The sequence below is a fragment of the Lolium perenne genome, chromosome 2 (genome assembly GCF_019359855.2).
Source record: "Lolium perenne isolate Kyuss_39 chromosome 2, Kyuss_2.0, whole genome shotgun sequence".
Taxonomy (NCBI): domain Eukaryota; kingdom Viridiplantae; phylum Streptophyta; class Magnoliopsida; order Poales; family Poaceae; genus Lolium; species Lolium perenne.
The window spans coordinates 326,514,330-326,530,513 of NC_067245.2; positions in this window are offsets into that span (position 1 = coordinate 326,514,330).

The window sequence follows — 16,184 nt, forward strand, 5'->3', positions numbered from 1 at the left end:
ACCTCACCTTTGGAGTTGCCTTTCATAAGCCGGTTGAACACCCGAGAGCAGTTGAGCACATTGATGTCATTGTGGGAACCGGCCATACCAAACAAAAAATGCCAGATTCACAAATTTTGCGATGCCACTTCCTCCAGAATAATAGTGCATCCCTCGGCATGGCCGTTGTACTGGACCTGCCATGCAAATTGTCGTGGATATGCTAACTAGGTATACCACAATAGGCCCTTGATTCTGGTAAGCCCGGGTGGCCCAAATATGGTGGTGAGGCCCATGGCCCGACCGGGCGGCAGTTGCCGGAAACCAACGAAGGAGGGTGATGTCTACGGGAGCTTCTATTCTTGTAGACAGTGTTGGGCCTCCAAGAGCAGAGGTTTGTAGAACAGCAGCAAGTTTCCCTTGAGTGGATTACCCAAGGTTTATCGATCTCAGGGAGGAAGAGGTCAAAGATATCCCTCTCAAGCAACCCTGCAACCACAAAGCAAGAAGTCTCTTGTGTCCCCAACACACCTAATAGGTGCACTAGTTCGACGAAGAGATAGTGAAATACAGGTGGTATGAATAAGCAGTAGCAACGACACCAAAAAAGTGCTTTGCCCAGGACGGTAAACAAGCAAAGAGTAACGTAAAGAGTAGTAACGCAAAGAAACAAGAAACAAGCAGCGATAGCAGTATTTAGGAACAAGGCCTAGGGATCAGACTTTCACTAGTGGACACTCTCAACATTGATCACATAACAGAATAGATAAATGCATACTCTACACTCTTGTTGGATGATGAACACATTGCGTAGGATTACACGAATCCTCAATGCCGGAGTTAACAAGCTCCACAATTGAATGTTCATATTTAAATAACCTTAGAGTGCATGAAAGATCAATAAGACTAAACCAAGTACTAACATAGCATGCACACTACTACCATCACACTATGAAAGGAGGAATAGATCACATCAATACCATCATAGTAATAGTTAACTTCATAATCTACAAGAGATCACAATCATAAACTACGCCAAGTACTACATGATGCACACACTGTCCACATTACATCATGCAGGAGGAATAGAGTACTTTAATAACATCACTAGAGTAGCACATAGATAAATAGTGATACAAAACTCATATGAATCTCAATCATGTAAAGCAGCTCATGAGATTATTGTATTGAGGTACATGGGAGAGAGATGAACCACATAGCTACAGCGGAGCCCTCAGCCTCGGGGGTGGATTACTCCCTCCTCATCATGGAGGCAGCGTTGGCGGTGAAGATGGCGGTGAAGACGGCGGTGGAGATGGCTCCGGGGGCACTTCCCCGTCCCGACAGGGTGCCGGAACAGAGACTTCTGTCCCCCGAATTGGAGTTTCGCGATGGCGACGGCGTTACAGTAGTTTTCTGGAGTTTCGTCAATTGGCGTCGAAGATTTAGGTCACGAGGCATCTTATAGGCGAAGAGGCGGCGCAAGGAGGCGGCTGGGGCCCCCACACCATAGGCTGGCGCGGCCAGGGGGCCACCCGCGCCGCCTTATGGTGTGGGCCCCCTGCTGCCCGCCTCCGACTCTCCTTCGGTGTTCCGGAAGCTTCCGGAAATTCTAAGACTTTCGGTGTTGATTTCATCCGATTCTGAAAATATTTCCTTACTAGGATTTCTGAAACCAAAAACAGCAGAAAACAGCAACTGGCCTTTCGGCATCTCGTCAATAGGTTAGTTCAGGAAAACGCATCAAAACGATATAAAGTGTGAACAAAACATGTAGATATCATCAATAATGTGACATGAAACATAAGAAATTATCGATACGTCGGAGACGTATCAGCATCCCCAAGCTTAGTTTCTGCTCGTCCCGAGCAAGTAAACGATAAACAAAGATAATTTCTCAAGTGACATGCTATCATAATCTTGATCAATACTATTGTAAAGCATATGAGATGAATGCAGCGATTCGAGGCAATGATGAAGATAATGAGTAAACTATTGAATCATATAGCAAAGACTTTTTATGAATAATACTTTCAAGACAAGCATCAATAAGACTTGCATAAGAGTTACTCATAAAGCAATAAATTCGAAGTAAAGGTATTGAAGCAACACAAAGGAAGATAAAGTTTCAGCAATTGCTTTCAACTTGTAACATGTATATCTCATGGATAGTTGTCAACATAAAGCAATATAACAAGTGCAATAAGTAAACATGTAAGAATCAATGCACACAGTTGATACAAGTGTTTGCTTCTAAGACAGAAAGAATAGGTAAACTGACTCAACAATAAAGTAGAAGATAGACCCTTCACAGAGGGAAGCATTGATTACTATATTTGTGCTAGAGCTTTTTATTTTGAAAACAAGAAACAATTTTGTCAACGGTAGTAATAAAGCATATGTGTTATGTATAAGACATCTTATAAGTTGCAGGCCTCATGCATAGTATACTAATAGTGCTCGCACCTTGTCCTAATTAGCTTGGGTTAACACGGATTATCATTGCATAGCATATGTTTCAACCAAGTGTCACAAAGGGGTACCTCTATGCCGCATGTACAAAGGTCTAAGGAGAAAGCTCGCACTGGATTTCTCGCTTTTGATTATTCTCAACTTAGACATCCATACCGGGACAACATAGACAACAGATAATGGACTCCTCTTTAATGCATAAGCATTCAACAACAGTTATTATTCTCATAAGAGATTGAGGATTAGCTGTCCACACTGAAACTTCCACCATGAATCATGGCTTTAGTTAGCGGCCCAATGTTCTTCTCTAACAGTATGCATACTCAAACCATTTGATTGTGAAAACCGCCCTTACTTCAGACAAGACGAACATGCATAGCAACTCACATGATATTCAACAAAGGTAAAAGAGTTGATGGCGTCCCCAGAAAACATGGTTACCGCTCAACAAGCAACTTACTAAGAAATAAGACACATAAGTACATATTCTTCACCACGATAGTTTTTAAGCTATTTTATCCCATGAGCTATATATTGCAAAGGTAAAGAATAGAAATTTTAAAGGTAGCACTCAAGTAATGTACTTTGGAATGGCGGAGAAATACCATGTGGTAGTAGGTATGGTGGACACAAATGGCATGGTTATTGGCTCAAGGATTTGGATGCACGAGAAGAATTCCTCTCAATACAAGGCTAGGCTAGCAAGGTTGTTTGAAGCAAACTCAAGTATGAAACGGTGCAGCAAGACTCACATATGAACATATTGCAAACATTATAAGACTTTACATCGTCTCCTTGTTGTTCAAACACCTTAACCAGAAAATATCTAGACTCTAGAGAAACTAATCATGCAAACCAAATTTTAACAAGCTCTATGTAGTTCTTCACTAATGGGTACAAGGTACATGATGCAAGAGCTTAAACATGATCTATATGAGCACAACAATTGCCAAGTATCAAATTATTCAAGACATTATACCAATTACCACATGTAGCATTTCCCGTTTCCAACCATATAACAATTAACGAAGCAGTTTTAACCTTCGCCAAGAAAATTAAAGGCTAAGAACACCTGTGTTCCTATGAACCAGCGGAGCGTGTCTCTCTCCCACACAAGCATTTATTCAAACAAAAACAAAAACAAGAAACATACAGACGCTCCAAGTAAAATACATAAGATGTGACTGAATAAAAATATAGTTTCAAGAGAAGGAACCTGATAATTTGTCGATGAAGAAGGGGATGCCTTGGGCATCCCCAAGCTTAGACGCTTGAGTCTTCTTGAAATATGCAGGGATGAACCACCGGGGCATCCCCAAGCTTAGGCTTTTCACTCTTCTTGATCATAGTATATCATCCTCCTCTCTTGACCCTTGAAAACTTCCTTCACACCAAACTTCTCATAAACTTAATTAGAGGGGTTAGTACATAATGAAAAACTCACATGTTCAGAGGTGACACAATCATTCTTAACACTTATGGACATTGCTCAAAGCTACTGGAAGGTAATGGAACAAAGAAATCCACCCAACACAGCGAAAGAAGCAATGCGAAATAAAAGGCAGAATCTGTCAAAACAGAACAGTCCGTAAAGACTAATTTTTAATAAATACTTCCGTTGCTCAAATTAGAAAACTCAAAACTAATGAAAGTTGCGTACATATCTGAGGAACACGCACGTAAATTGGCATATTTTTCTGAGTTACCTACAGAGAAAACAGCCCAGATTCGTGACAGATAGAAATCTGTTTCTGCGCAGAAATCCAAATCTAGTATCAACCTTCGATTAGAGGCTTCACTTGGCACAACAAGACACAAAACTAAGATAAGGAGAGGTTGCTACAGTAGTAAACAATTTCCAAGATACAAATATAAAACAAAGTACTGTAGCAAAATAACACATGGGTTATCTCCCAAGAAGTTCTTTCTTTATAGCCATTAAGATGGGCTCAGCAGTTTTAATGATGTTCTTGCAAGAAATAGAATTTGAAGCAAAAGAGAGCGTCAAGAGGCAAATTCAAAACATATTTAAGTCTAACCCACTTCCTATGCAAAGGAATCTTGTACACAAATGAATTCATGAAGAACAAAGTGACAAGCATAAGAGGATAAAACACGAGTAACTTCAAGATTCTCAACATAAAGAGGGAAAACTTAATATTATTAAGATGCATATAACCATGTTTCCCTCTCTCATAATAACTTTCAGTAGCATCATTGATGAAATCCACAATATACCCATCACTTAAAACATTCTTATCATGGTTCATATGCATAGAAGTATCATTAATTTTGGCATAAGAAGAGTTCTTCTCATTAACAGTAATTGGAGCAAGATTATTATCAAGAATTTGAACATGGTAAACAAGTTGCATATTAAGGGAATTGTTTTTGGTAATCCAATCATGACTATGACAAGTTTCATAAGGATAGTTATAACCTATATCATAGCATTCTTTATAATAATCATCAAAGGTCGGAGGCACAGTGTCATCATAAGAAATAGAATAGTTATCTTTCACAGTTGGTTTATCTGTGTCCATACCATCATTGTTATTAGAAGGAGATGTATCAAACACATAATGATCAGTAGCAAAAGGATTTTCAAACACCTCTTCCCCAAGCTTAGAGCTTTCTATATCATTATGGGAGGAAGCATGGATAGCACTGACACTATGGCAATTATCATCATCATTTTCAAAATTAGTTTCCCAAAGATTTGCAATATCAAAAGTAGTGTGCTCATTCAAATCATGATCACTAATGTATGTAAAGGGCATAGAAAGATCATCATATTCAGATTCATTGTCATAATAATCATTAGGAGCAACATACTTACGGTTACCTAGCGTTATCTCATTCACGCGGGGATGTGTCGTTACCTCTTTCTTTTTATTCTCCTTCTTCTTCTTCTTCGTTCCCTTCTTCTTCTTCTTCTCTTCCTTCTCCTCGTTCCCTTCTTCAGGAGGAAGAGGCTTGAAGGGTGGCTTGTCCGCATAACCTGATTTACTTTCAGAAACAATAGAAGAAACTTGGGAGGATCCCTCCTTTTCATTAATTAGTTGAAAACACACAGCGGTCCTATCATATTTTGGCAAGGTGTCATCTTCTAAAATATTTTGTATGTAAGTATTTGTATGGCTATTATCAATGCAATAAGAAAAACACCCATGCAGGACATCATCAATATCAAGATCACTCATATGTAACAAAGAGATTTTTCTCGACAGTTCTTCACACCCCAAAAATAAAGTAAGTTCATCATGCTGATTAGGAGTAACTTCATCATCACAATACAAATTTGCAGCACTCATTGGGTTCAAATTATCATTGGAGGAGCATTGAAAATTAAAATGACCCACTTCATGGAAAACTTCACAAATAAAAGGATAGGGGGCACAAACTTTTTTACCAAGATCATCTAGAGCTCTAGACCACTGTCTAGTTTTTTCATTCATATGGTGGATACAATATTCATCTTCGATTTGATTAATTCCACAGGGTCTATGTATTCCACAAAAATTAACATACTTATAGGAAATAGCATTCTTAGGAGTTTGAACATGCTTTTTGCAATCATTAACAACAATTTCATCCTTCATGCAAGCCTCTTTAAAAGGTTCATGATACTTATCAAAATTCTTTTTAGGCAATTCGAAATGAGAAGCAAAGGCTTTATAAAGATTTGCAGCAACTTGAGAGTCAAGACCATAAGTAGCACTCATATCTCGAAATTTATCCGTATCCATAAAAGCTTCAATGCATTCATAATCATAATTTATACCTGACTCTTCACCTTTGTTGTTCTCCCATCCTTCAGCGTTGTCCTCAATCCGATCAAGAAGATCCCACCTAGCTTCAACCTCCTTGCTTGTGAAAGATCCCTCCGAACAGGCATTCAGATAGTCCTTGTGTTGTCCTGAAAGCCTCGCATAAAAATTGTTAACAATAACACTACGGGGGAGCTCATGAATGGGACATTTGAGCATTAGTGACTTTAGTCTCCCCCACGCTTGAGAAATACTCTCTCCATCACGAGGATAAAAGTTATAAATATAATTCCTATCAATATGCACTTCATGAGGAGGATAAAATTTAGAATAAAACCGGGGCACAATATCATTCCATTCAAGAGAATCCCCATTATCCAGTAATTTATACCAATGCGCTGCTTTACCAGACAGCGATATAGAGAATAATTTCTTCCTTACTTCATCCATCGCAATACCTACACACTTGAATAAACCGCATAATTCTTGCAAGAACAATAAATGATCTCCAGGGTGGACAGTTCCATCCCCTGTATAACGGTTATCCATAACGCGTTCAATAATTTTCATAGGTATTTTATACGGAATACTTTCAGCAGGTGGATTTAAAATATCAGAGGCATCATTAGAGTTATCGCATATGGGAGATAATGCATTATCAGAGTGAAATAGTTCTTCCAAAGCTGAGGAACAAAAAAGATTATTTTTATATAAACTAGCTTCCCCAAGCTTAGACTTATCCATAGTATTAGCAACAATGGTGTTCAAAGTATTCATGCTAACATGTTCCATGGGTTTTTTAATTTTCGGATCAAACCATCCATGTCTTAAATCTGGAAATAAAGTAAGAAGCTCATTGTTGTCCATTATGCCTAACTAGTGTAAACAAGAAACAAAAAGATGCAATTGCAGGATCTAAAGGAAATAGCTTCGAGCACAAACACAATGGCGCCAGAAAATGCATCACTGGAACCGAAGTATGAGTGCCTTTTACCTTTCCTCCCCGGCAACGGCGCCAGAAAAGTGCTTGATGTCTACGGGAGCTTCTATTCTTGTAGACAGTGTTGGGCCTCCAAGAGCAGAGGTTTGTAGAACAGCAGCAAGTTTCCCTTGAGTGGATTACCCAAGGTTTATCGATCTCAGGGAGGAAGAGGTCAAAGATATCCCTCTCAAGCAACCCTGCAACCACAAAGCAAGAAGTCTCTTGTGTCCCCAACACACCTAATAGGTGCACTAGTTCGGCGAAGAGATAGTGAAATACAGGTGGTATGAATAAGCAGTAGCAACGACACTAGAAAAGTGCTTTGCCCAGGACGGTAAACAAGCAGTAGTAACGCAGCAGTAGTAACGCAGTAAAACAGTAAACAAGCAGCGATAGCAGTATTTAGGAACAAGGCCTAGGGATCAGACTTTCACTAGTGGACACTCTCAACATTGATCACATAACAGAATAGATAAATGCATACTCTACACTCTTGTTGGATGATGAACACATTGCGTAGGATTACACGAATCCTCAACGCCGGAGTTAACAAGCTCCACAATTCAATGTTCATATTTAAATAACCTTAGAGTGCATGAAAGATCAATAAGACTAAACCAAGTACTAACATAGCATGCACACTACTACCATCACACTATGAAAGGAGGAATAGATCACATCAATACCATCATAGTAATAGTTAACTTCATAATCTACAAGAGATCACAATCATAAACTACGCCAAGTACTACATGATGCACACACTGTCCACATTACATCATGCAGGAGGAATAGAGTACTTTAATAACATCACTAGAGTAGCACATAGATAAATAGTGATACAAAACTCATATGAATCTCAATCATGTAAAGCAGCTCATGAGATTATTGTATTGAGGTACATGGGAGAGAGATGAACCACATAGCTACAGCGGAGCCCTCAGTCTCGGGGGTGGATTACTCCCTCCTCATCATGGAGGCAGCGTTGGCGGTGAAGATGGCGGTGAAGACGACGGTGGAGATGGCTCCGGGGGCACTTCCCCGTCCCGGCAGGGTGCCGGAACAGAGACTTCTGTCCCCCGAATTGGAGTTTCGCGATGGCGGCGGCGTTACAGTAGTTTTCTGGAGTTTCGTCAATTGGTGTCGAATATTTAGGTCACGAGGCATCTTATAGGCGAAGAGGCGGCGCAAGGAGGCGGCTGGGGCCCCCACACCATAGGCTGGCGCGGCCAGGGGGCCACCCGCGCCGCCTTATGGTGTGGGCCCCCTGCTGCCCGCCTCCGACTCTCCTTCGGTGTTCCGGAAGCTTCCGGGAATTCTAAGACTTTCGGTGTTGATTTCGTCCGATTCCGAAAATATTTCCTTACTAGGATTTCTGAAACCAAAAACAGCAGAAAACAGCAACTGGCCTTTCGGCATCTCGTCAATAGGTTAGTTCCGGAAAACGCATCAAAACGATATAAAGTGTGAACAAAACATGTAGATATCATCAATAATGTGACATGGAACATAAGAAATTATCGATACGTCGGAGACGTATCAGAGGGATCCGGTCCAGAGATGAGTTGTCGGATCCGGCCCATGGCAAAGATCGGTCGGATCAGCGACGTGCACGACAAAGAATGCTTAACGTAGTCTAGGCTTAGTCGTATCTGTAAGATCTTTACCTTTGTAACCCCTATATCTGAAACTTTTATAGGATGGATCTTGTGAGCCCCTAGGGCAGAACAAGACATCTCATTGCAACCGCACATTAGCAGCACGTAGGATATTGTCGCCGTTGCGAGATATGAAGCTGGGTAACTCGTGCAACCCTGTCCCGGTGACTCCTCGCCCAATCGCTCCCCATCTCTCTCCTACGTGAGGCTCCCCTCACCGGAGTACCGTCGAATACGCAATGACACTTGGCGCCCACCATGGGGCCAACGGTGTCGGGAGGCTGGATCCGGGCACGTCCTCTACACTGGCAACATCCCCATCATCCCCAACGACGAGTGCTGGGTTCCGGCTAAGGAGAACTCCATCCATTGTTCCGTCATCCCATCGGCGGAAGTCACATCTTCATAAGGCGAAACTAGTCGCTCAACTAGGTCTGTCGGATCAAGCCCTGCACGACCGTCATTGAGCAGGACACGTTTGCGGAAGATTGATCTGGGCGGGAACCGTCTTTAGCCGGATCTGCCTCAGATCGAACAAATACAAGGCTCACCCAAACCATCCCTATTGTGAATATGACGGTGGAAGACCGATGCAGATCCTCCTGAGCTTCCCTAGCGTTAGAGAAGCAAAGGTATCACTTCGTCCACTACATCGGATCTACGTCCGGATCCGCTCCCGAGGGGACCGCACGATCCGACGAGCCAATCGTAGAGGCCAAAAATGACGAATCTATTATGTATGCTCTCAGCCCTGGACTTGATGCACTAGTAAGGAAAAGCCTGCCTGTCGCGTGCCAAATTGGGCTATTAGTCGCGAGCCCCGGCACACGATTGGTACCTCGCTAGTGGAAAGGACCTAATAGTCGCGTAGGACCGGACACGCAACTAGTAAGCCTGTTACCTGTCGTGTGCACCGTCCGCACGTTGCATAGTAATCGCATGCCCGCGACGCGCGACTAGTAATACGCTACATGCCGTGTGCTAGCCGCACCCGCTTCTATTAGTTTATTAGTCGTGTGTGCCCCCACGCGGCTGGTACGTTGTACTGGCCGCGTTTCCTGCCTGCCCGCTACAACTACCCCGTGTTGGGTTCTAGATTTGTGATACGCGTACAACACGCGTCCGTTGGGAACCCCAAGAGGAAGGTGTATTGCGTACAGCAGCAAGTTTTTCCTCAGTAAGAAACCAAGGTTATCGAACCAGTAGGAGCCAAGAAGCACGTTGAAGGTTGTTGGTGCCGGAGTGTAGTGCGGCGCAACACCAGGGATTCCAGCGCCAACGTGGAACCTGCATAACACAATCCAAGTACTTTGCCCCAACTTAACAGTGAGGTTGTCAATCTCACCGGCTTGTTGTAACAAAGGATTAGATGTATATTGTGGAAAATGATGTTTGCAAAGAACAGTAAGAACAAGTATTGCAGTAGATTGTATTCGATGTAAAAGAATGGACCGGGGTCCACAGTTCACTAGTGGTGTCTCTCCAATAAGATAAACCATGTTGGGTGAACAAATTACAGTTGGGCAATTGACAAATAGAGAGGGCATGACAATGCACATACATATCATGATGAGTAATGTGGAATTCAATTGGGCATTACGACAAAGTACATAGACCGCTATCCAGCATGCATCTATGCCTAAAAAGTCCACCTTCAGGTTATCATCCGAACCCCTTCCAGTATTAAGTTGCAAACAACAGACAATTACATTAAGTATGGTGCGTAATGTAATCAACACAAATATCCTTAGACAAAGCATTGATGTTTTATCCCTAGTGGCAACAGCACATCCACAACCTTAGAACTTTCTATCACTGTCCCAGATTTAATGGAGGCATGAACCCACTATCGAGCATAAATACTCCCTCTTGGAGTTACAAGTATCAACTTGGCCAGAGCCTCTACTAGCAACGGAGAGCATGCAAGATCATAAACAACACATATATGATAGATTGATAATCAACATAACATAGTATTCCATTTTCATCGGATCCCAACAAACGCAACATGTAGCATTACAAATAGATGATCTTGATCATGTTAGGCAGCTCACAAGATCTACAATGATAGCACATGAGGAGAAGACAACCATCTAGCTACTGCTATGGACCCATAGTCCAAGGGTGAACTACTCACACATCAATCCGGAGGCGATCATGGCGATGAAGAGTCCTCCGGGAGATGATTCCCCTCTCCGGCAGGGTGCCGGAGGCGATCTCCTGAATCCCCCGAGATGGGATTGGCGGCGGCGGCGTCTCTGGAAGGTTTTCCGTATCGTGGCTCTCGGTACTGGGGTTTTCGCGACGAAGGCTTTAAGTAGGCGGAAGGGTAGGTCAGGGGGTGTCACGAGGGGGCCACACAACAGGGCGGCGCGGGCCCCCCCTTGGCCGCGTCGCCTTAGTGTGGCGCCACCTCGTGGCCCCACTTCGTTTCCCTTTCGGTCTTCTGGAAGTTTCGTGGAAAAATAAGACCCTGGGCGTTGATTTCGTCCAATTCCGAGAATATTTTCTTACTAGAATTTCTGAAACCAAAAACAGCAGAAAACAACAACTGGCTCTTCGGCATCTCATCAATAGGTTAGTGCCGGAAAATGCATAAATATGACATAAAGTATGTATAAAACATGTGAGTATCATCATAAAAGTAGCATGGAACATAAGAAATTATAGATACGTTTGAGACGTATCAATTTGCTTCGTCGCTTCCAGCAATTCAAGCAATTCTCAATTCAAAGCAGGTATGCATAACAAAATTCATTCACATTGGTTCATCACAATAATACACAAGTTAGTATACATGTAGATACAACTAGGATGCATCTAACCCATGAGAATCACATACAACACAACTGCAATCACAAGCAACATTGTGGAGACTAGGATGGCCCTCTTCCAGTTCTTCTTCTCTGTTCCTCCTTCACCGCTTCCCCTAACAGGTTCTTCGGTCACATAGTGGCCCTCTATTTCCCCGAGATAGAAAGTCACCGTTTTGGCAAAATCATCTCCTTCCCGGCCTCCGCCCGCTGGTGTCGTCCATGCCCAGTCTCCGTGAGCTATTTCTTTGGTGCGCGAGAAACCACATCGAAATGGGTATACTCTACTTTTACGCCTAGTTAACTCGATTATTTCTTGATCTGTCGGATTGTATGGTCGGGGTCACATATTACTAGTCCATTCGGTGTGAAAAGTTGTGCCACGTGACAACCCGCAATAAGGACACGTGGCGACATAGTAAACGCTCGAGTCTTAGTCTGATTGGCCTATTTGGCTAATCTTGTTTCGTCCACGTTTCGACTAACGTCATCATAAACGACAAATGTGATGCCACCCAACAGACTGGACACCTCAATCATTAGCTTGACACACCTGATGCAATGGTCGCTGAATGGGGAACCGACACTATGATGGAGTTTTCGCGTCACGATGATATGGGTCGGGTGAGCTTCGGGATTAGGCGAATCTTCACGGATCCATGACGGGATGCCCAAACTGTCAGCCAGGCCATCTGTGACGCGGGGTTGCCCATGGATTTCCAAATCATCAGCATCACGTGTTCGTGACGGTTTTTTGACTTTCACTGACGATGTAAAATCGTAAGGGAACCTCGAACTGGTTGTAGTGTAGGAACTTTTTTGAAAAAAATAATGTTTGACATGTAGTAAACCGGGATTGAGGAAAAAAATGATTTAATGAGTTCAAGTCGAGAAGAATGGGAGAGGGAGTTTGCCTTATAAGTAGAGAGTTTTGATGATGAGGATTGTTCTCCCGATCTTTCACGCTGCACCTTGATGATCCATAGGACCGATAGATCTTGAACTCCCTTGATAAATTCAAGGATACCCAAGCACACGTGATTACTCTTGACAACTCAAGAACTCACACATCTTTATTGATAGATAACTAGACGAATGTCCGAGACGCCGTCATGGAGCCAACCCCTGATACGTCTCAAACGTATCTATAATTTCTTATGTTCCATGCTACTTTTATGATGATACTCACATGTTTTATACACATTATATGTCATTATTATGCATTTTCCGGCACTAACCTATTAACGAGATGCCGAAGAGCCAGTTGCTGTTTTCTGATGTTTTTGGTTTCAGAAATCCTAGTAAGGAAATATTCTCAGAATTGGACGAAATCAAAGCCCAGGTTCCTATTTTTCCACGAAGCTTCCAGAAGTCCGAGGGAGAGACGAAGTGGGGCCACGAGGTGGCGCCACACTAAGGCGGCGCGGCCAAGGGGGGGCCCGCGCCGCCCTATTGTGTGGCCCCCTCGTGAGCCCCCCTGACCTATCTCCTCCGCCTGCTTAAAGCCTTCGTCGTGAAACCCCCAGTACCGAGAGCCACGATACGAGAAAACCTACTGAGACGCCGCCGCCGCCAATCCCATCTTGGGGGATTCTGGAGATCACCTCCGGCACCCTGCCGGAGAGGGGAATCATCTCCCGGAGGACTCTACACCGCCATGGTCGCCTCCGGATTGATGTGTGAGTAGTTCACCCCTGGACTATGGGTCCATAGCAGTAGCTAGATGGTTGTCTTCTCCCCATTGTGCTTCATTGTCTGATCTTGTGAGCTGCCTATCATGATCAAGATCATCTATCTGTAATGCTACATGTGTGTTTGTTGGGATCCGATGAATAGAGAATACTATGTTATGTTGATTATCAATCTATCTATGTGTTGTTTATGATCTTGCATGCTCTCCGTTGCTAGTAGAGGCTCTGGCCAAGTCATTGCTTGTAACTCCAAGAGGGAGTATTTATGCTCGATAGTGGGTTCATGTCTCCGTGAATCTGGGGGAGTGACAGAAACCTCTAAGATTATGGATGTGCTGTTGCCACTAGGGATAAAACATTGATGCTATGTTCGAGGATATAGTTATTGATTACATTACGCACCATACTTAATGCAATTGTCTGTTGTTTACAACTTAATACCGGAAGGGGTTCGGATGATAACCTGAAAGTGGACTTTTTAGGCATAGATGCATGCTGGATAGCGGTCTATGTACTTTGTCGTAATGCCCAATTAAATCTCACAATACTCATCATGTCATGTATGTGCATTGTCATGTCCTCTCTATTTGTCAATTGCCCAACTGTAATTTGTTTACCCAATATGCTATTTCTTATGGGAGAGACACCTCTAGTGAACTGTGGACCCCGGTCCATTCTTTTACATCGAATACAATCTCTGCATATCTTGTTTCTACTGTTTTCTGCAAACAATCATCATCCACACTATACATCTAATCCTTTGTTACAGCAAGCCGGTGAGATTGACAACCTCACTGTTTCGTTGGGGCAAAGTACTTTGGTTGTGTTGTGCAGGTTCCACGTTGGCGCCGGAATCCCTGGTGTTGCGCCGCACTACACTCCGTCGCCATCAACCTTCAACGTGCTTCTTGGCTCCTACTGGTTCGATAAACCTTGGTTTCTTTCTGAGGGAAAACTTGCTGTTGTGCGCATCATACCTTCCTCTTGGGGTTCCCAACGAACGTGTGAGTTACACGCCATCAAGCTCTTTTTCTGGCGCCGTTGCCGGGGAACGAAGAAAAGTTACACCACAAAGATTTTCAACTCCCACGTCAACTACGCGCCAGCAGCATCTTTTTCTGGCGCCGTTGCCGGGGAGATCAAGACACGCTGCAAGGTGAGTCTCCACAACCCAATCTCTTTACTTTGTTTTTGTCTTGCTTTATTTTATTTACTACTTTGTTTGCTGCATTATATCAGAATACAAAAAATTAGTTGCTAGTTTTACTTTATTTACTATCTTGTTTGCTATATCAAAAACACAAAAAAATTAGTTACTTGCATTTACTTTATCTAGTTTGCTTTATTTACTATTGCTAAAATGGCTACTCCTGAAAATACTAAGTTGTGTGACTTCACAACCACAAATAATAATGATTTCTTATGCACACCTATTGCTCCACCCGCTACTACAGCAGAATTCTTTGAAATTAAACCTGCTTTACTAAATCTTGTTATGCGAGAGCAATTTTCTGGTGTTAGTTCTGATGATGCTGCTGCCCATCTCAATAATTTTGTTGAACTTTGTGAAATGCAAAAGTATAAAGATGTAGATGGTGACATAATAAAATTAAAATTGTTCCCTTTCTCACTAAGAGGAAGAGCTAAAGATTGGTTGCTATCTCTGCCTAAGAATAGTATTGATTCATGGACTAAATGCAAGGATGCTTTTATTGGTAGATATTATCCCTATATCTGTGAGGAGTAGCATAATGAATTTTAAACAATTAGATACTGAGCATGTTGCACAAGCATGGGAAAAATGAAATCTTTGGTTAAAAATTGCCCAACCCATGGACTGACTACTTGGATGATCATCCAAACCTTTTATGCAGGACTGAATTTTTCTTCGCGGAACCTATTGGATTCAGCTGCTGGAGGTACCTTTATGTCCATCACCCTTGGTGAAGCAACAAAGCTTCTTGATAATATGATGATTAATTACTCTGAATGGCACACGGAAAGAGCTCCACAAGGTAAGAAGGTAAATTCTGTCGAAGAAACCTCTTCCTTGAGTGATAAGATTGATGCTATTATGTCTATGCTTGTGAATGATAGGACAAATGTTGATCCTAATAATGTTCCGTTAGCTTCATTGGTTGCACAAGAAGAACATGTTGATGTAAACTACATTAAAAATAATAATTTCAACAACAATGCTTACCGGAACAATTCTAGTAACAACTATAGGCCATATCCTTATAATAATGGCAACGGCTATGGGAATTCTTACAACAATAATAAGAATACACCCCCTGGTCTTGAAGCCATGCTTAAAGAATTTATTAGTACACAAACTGCTTTTAATAAATCTGTTGAAGAAAAGCTTGGGAAAATTGATATACTTGCTTCTAAAGTTGATAGTCTTGCTGCTGATGTTGATCTCTTGAAATTGAAAGTTATGCCTAATAGGGATAATGAAAATAAAATTGTTACTACAGCAAATGCCATCCAAGTTAGAATTAATGAGAATATAAGATTAATGGCTGAACTGCATGCTAGGTGGGAAAGAGAAGAAAATAAAAAACTAGCTAAAAAAGATAATATAGCTAAAGTTTGGACTATTACCACCACTAGTAATGCTAATGCTACACATGTTGCTGCACCTCCTACTAATAATGGCAAAAGAATTGGTGTAGGCAATGGTTCCACTTCTAATGCAAAGCGCGAAAAACTGCCTGAAACTGCTAAAACTGCTGAAACTGCCTGTGATAAAACTGCTGAAATTTTTTCCAACATTGGGGACAATGATCCCATTGCTTTAGATCATAATGATTTAG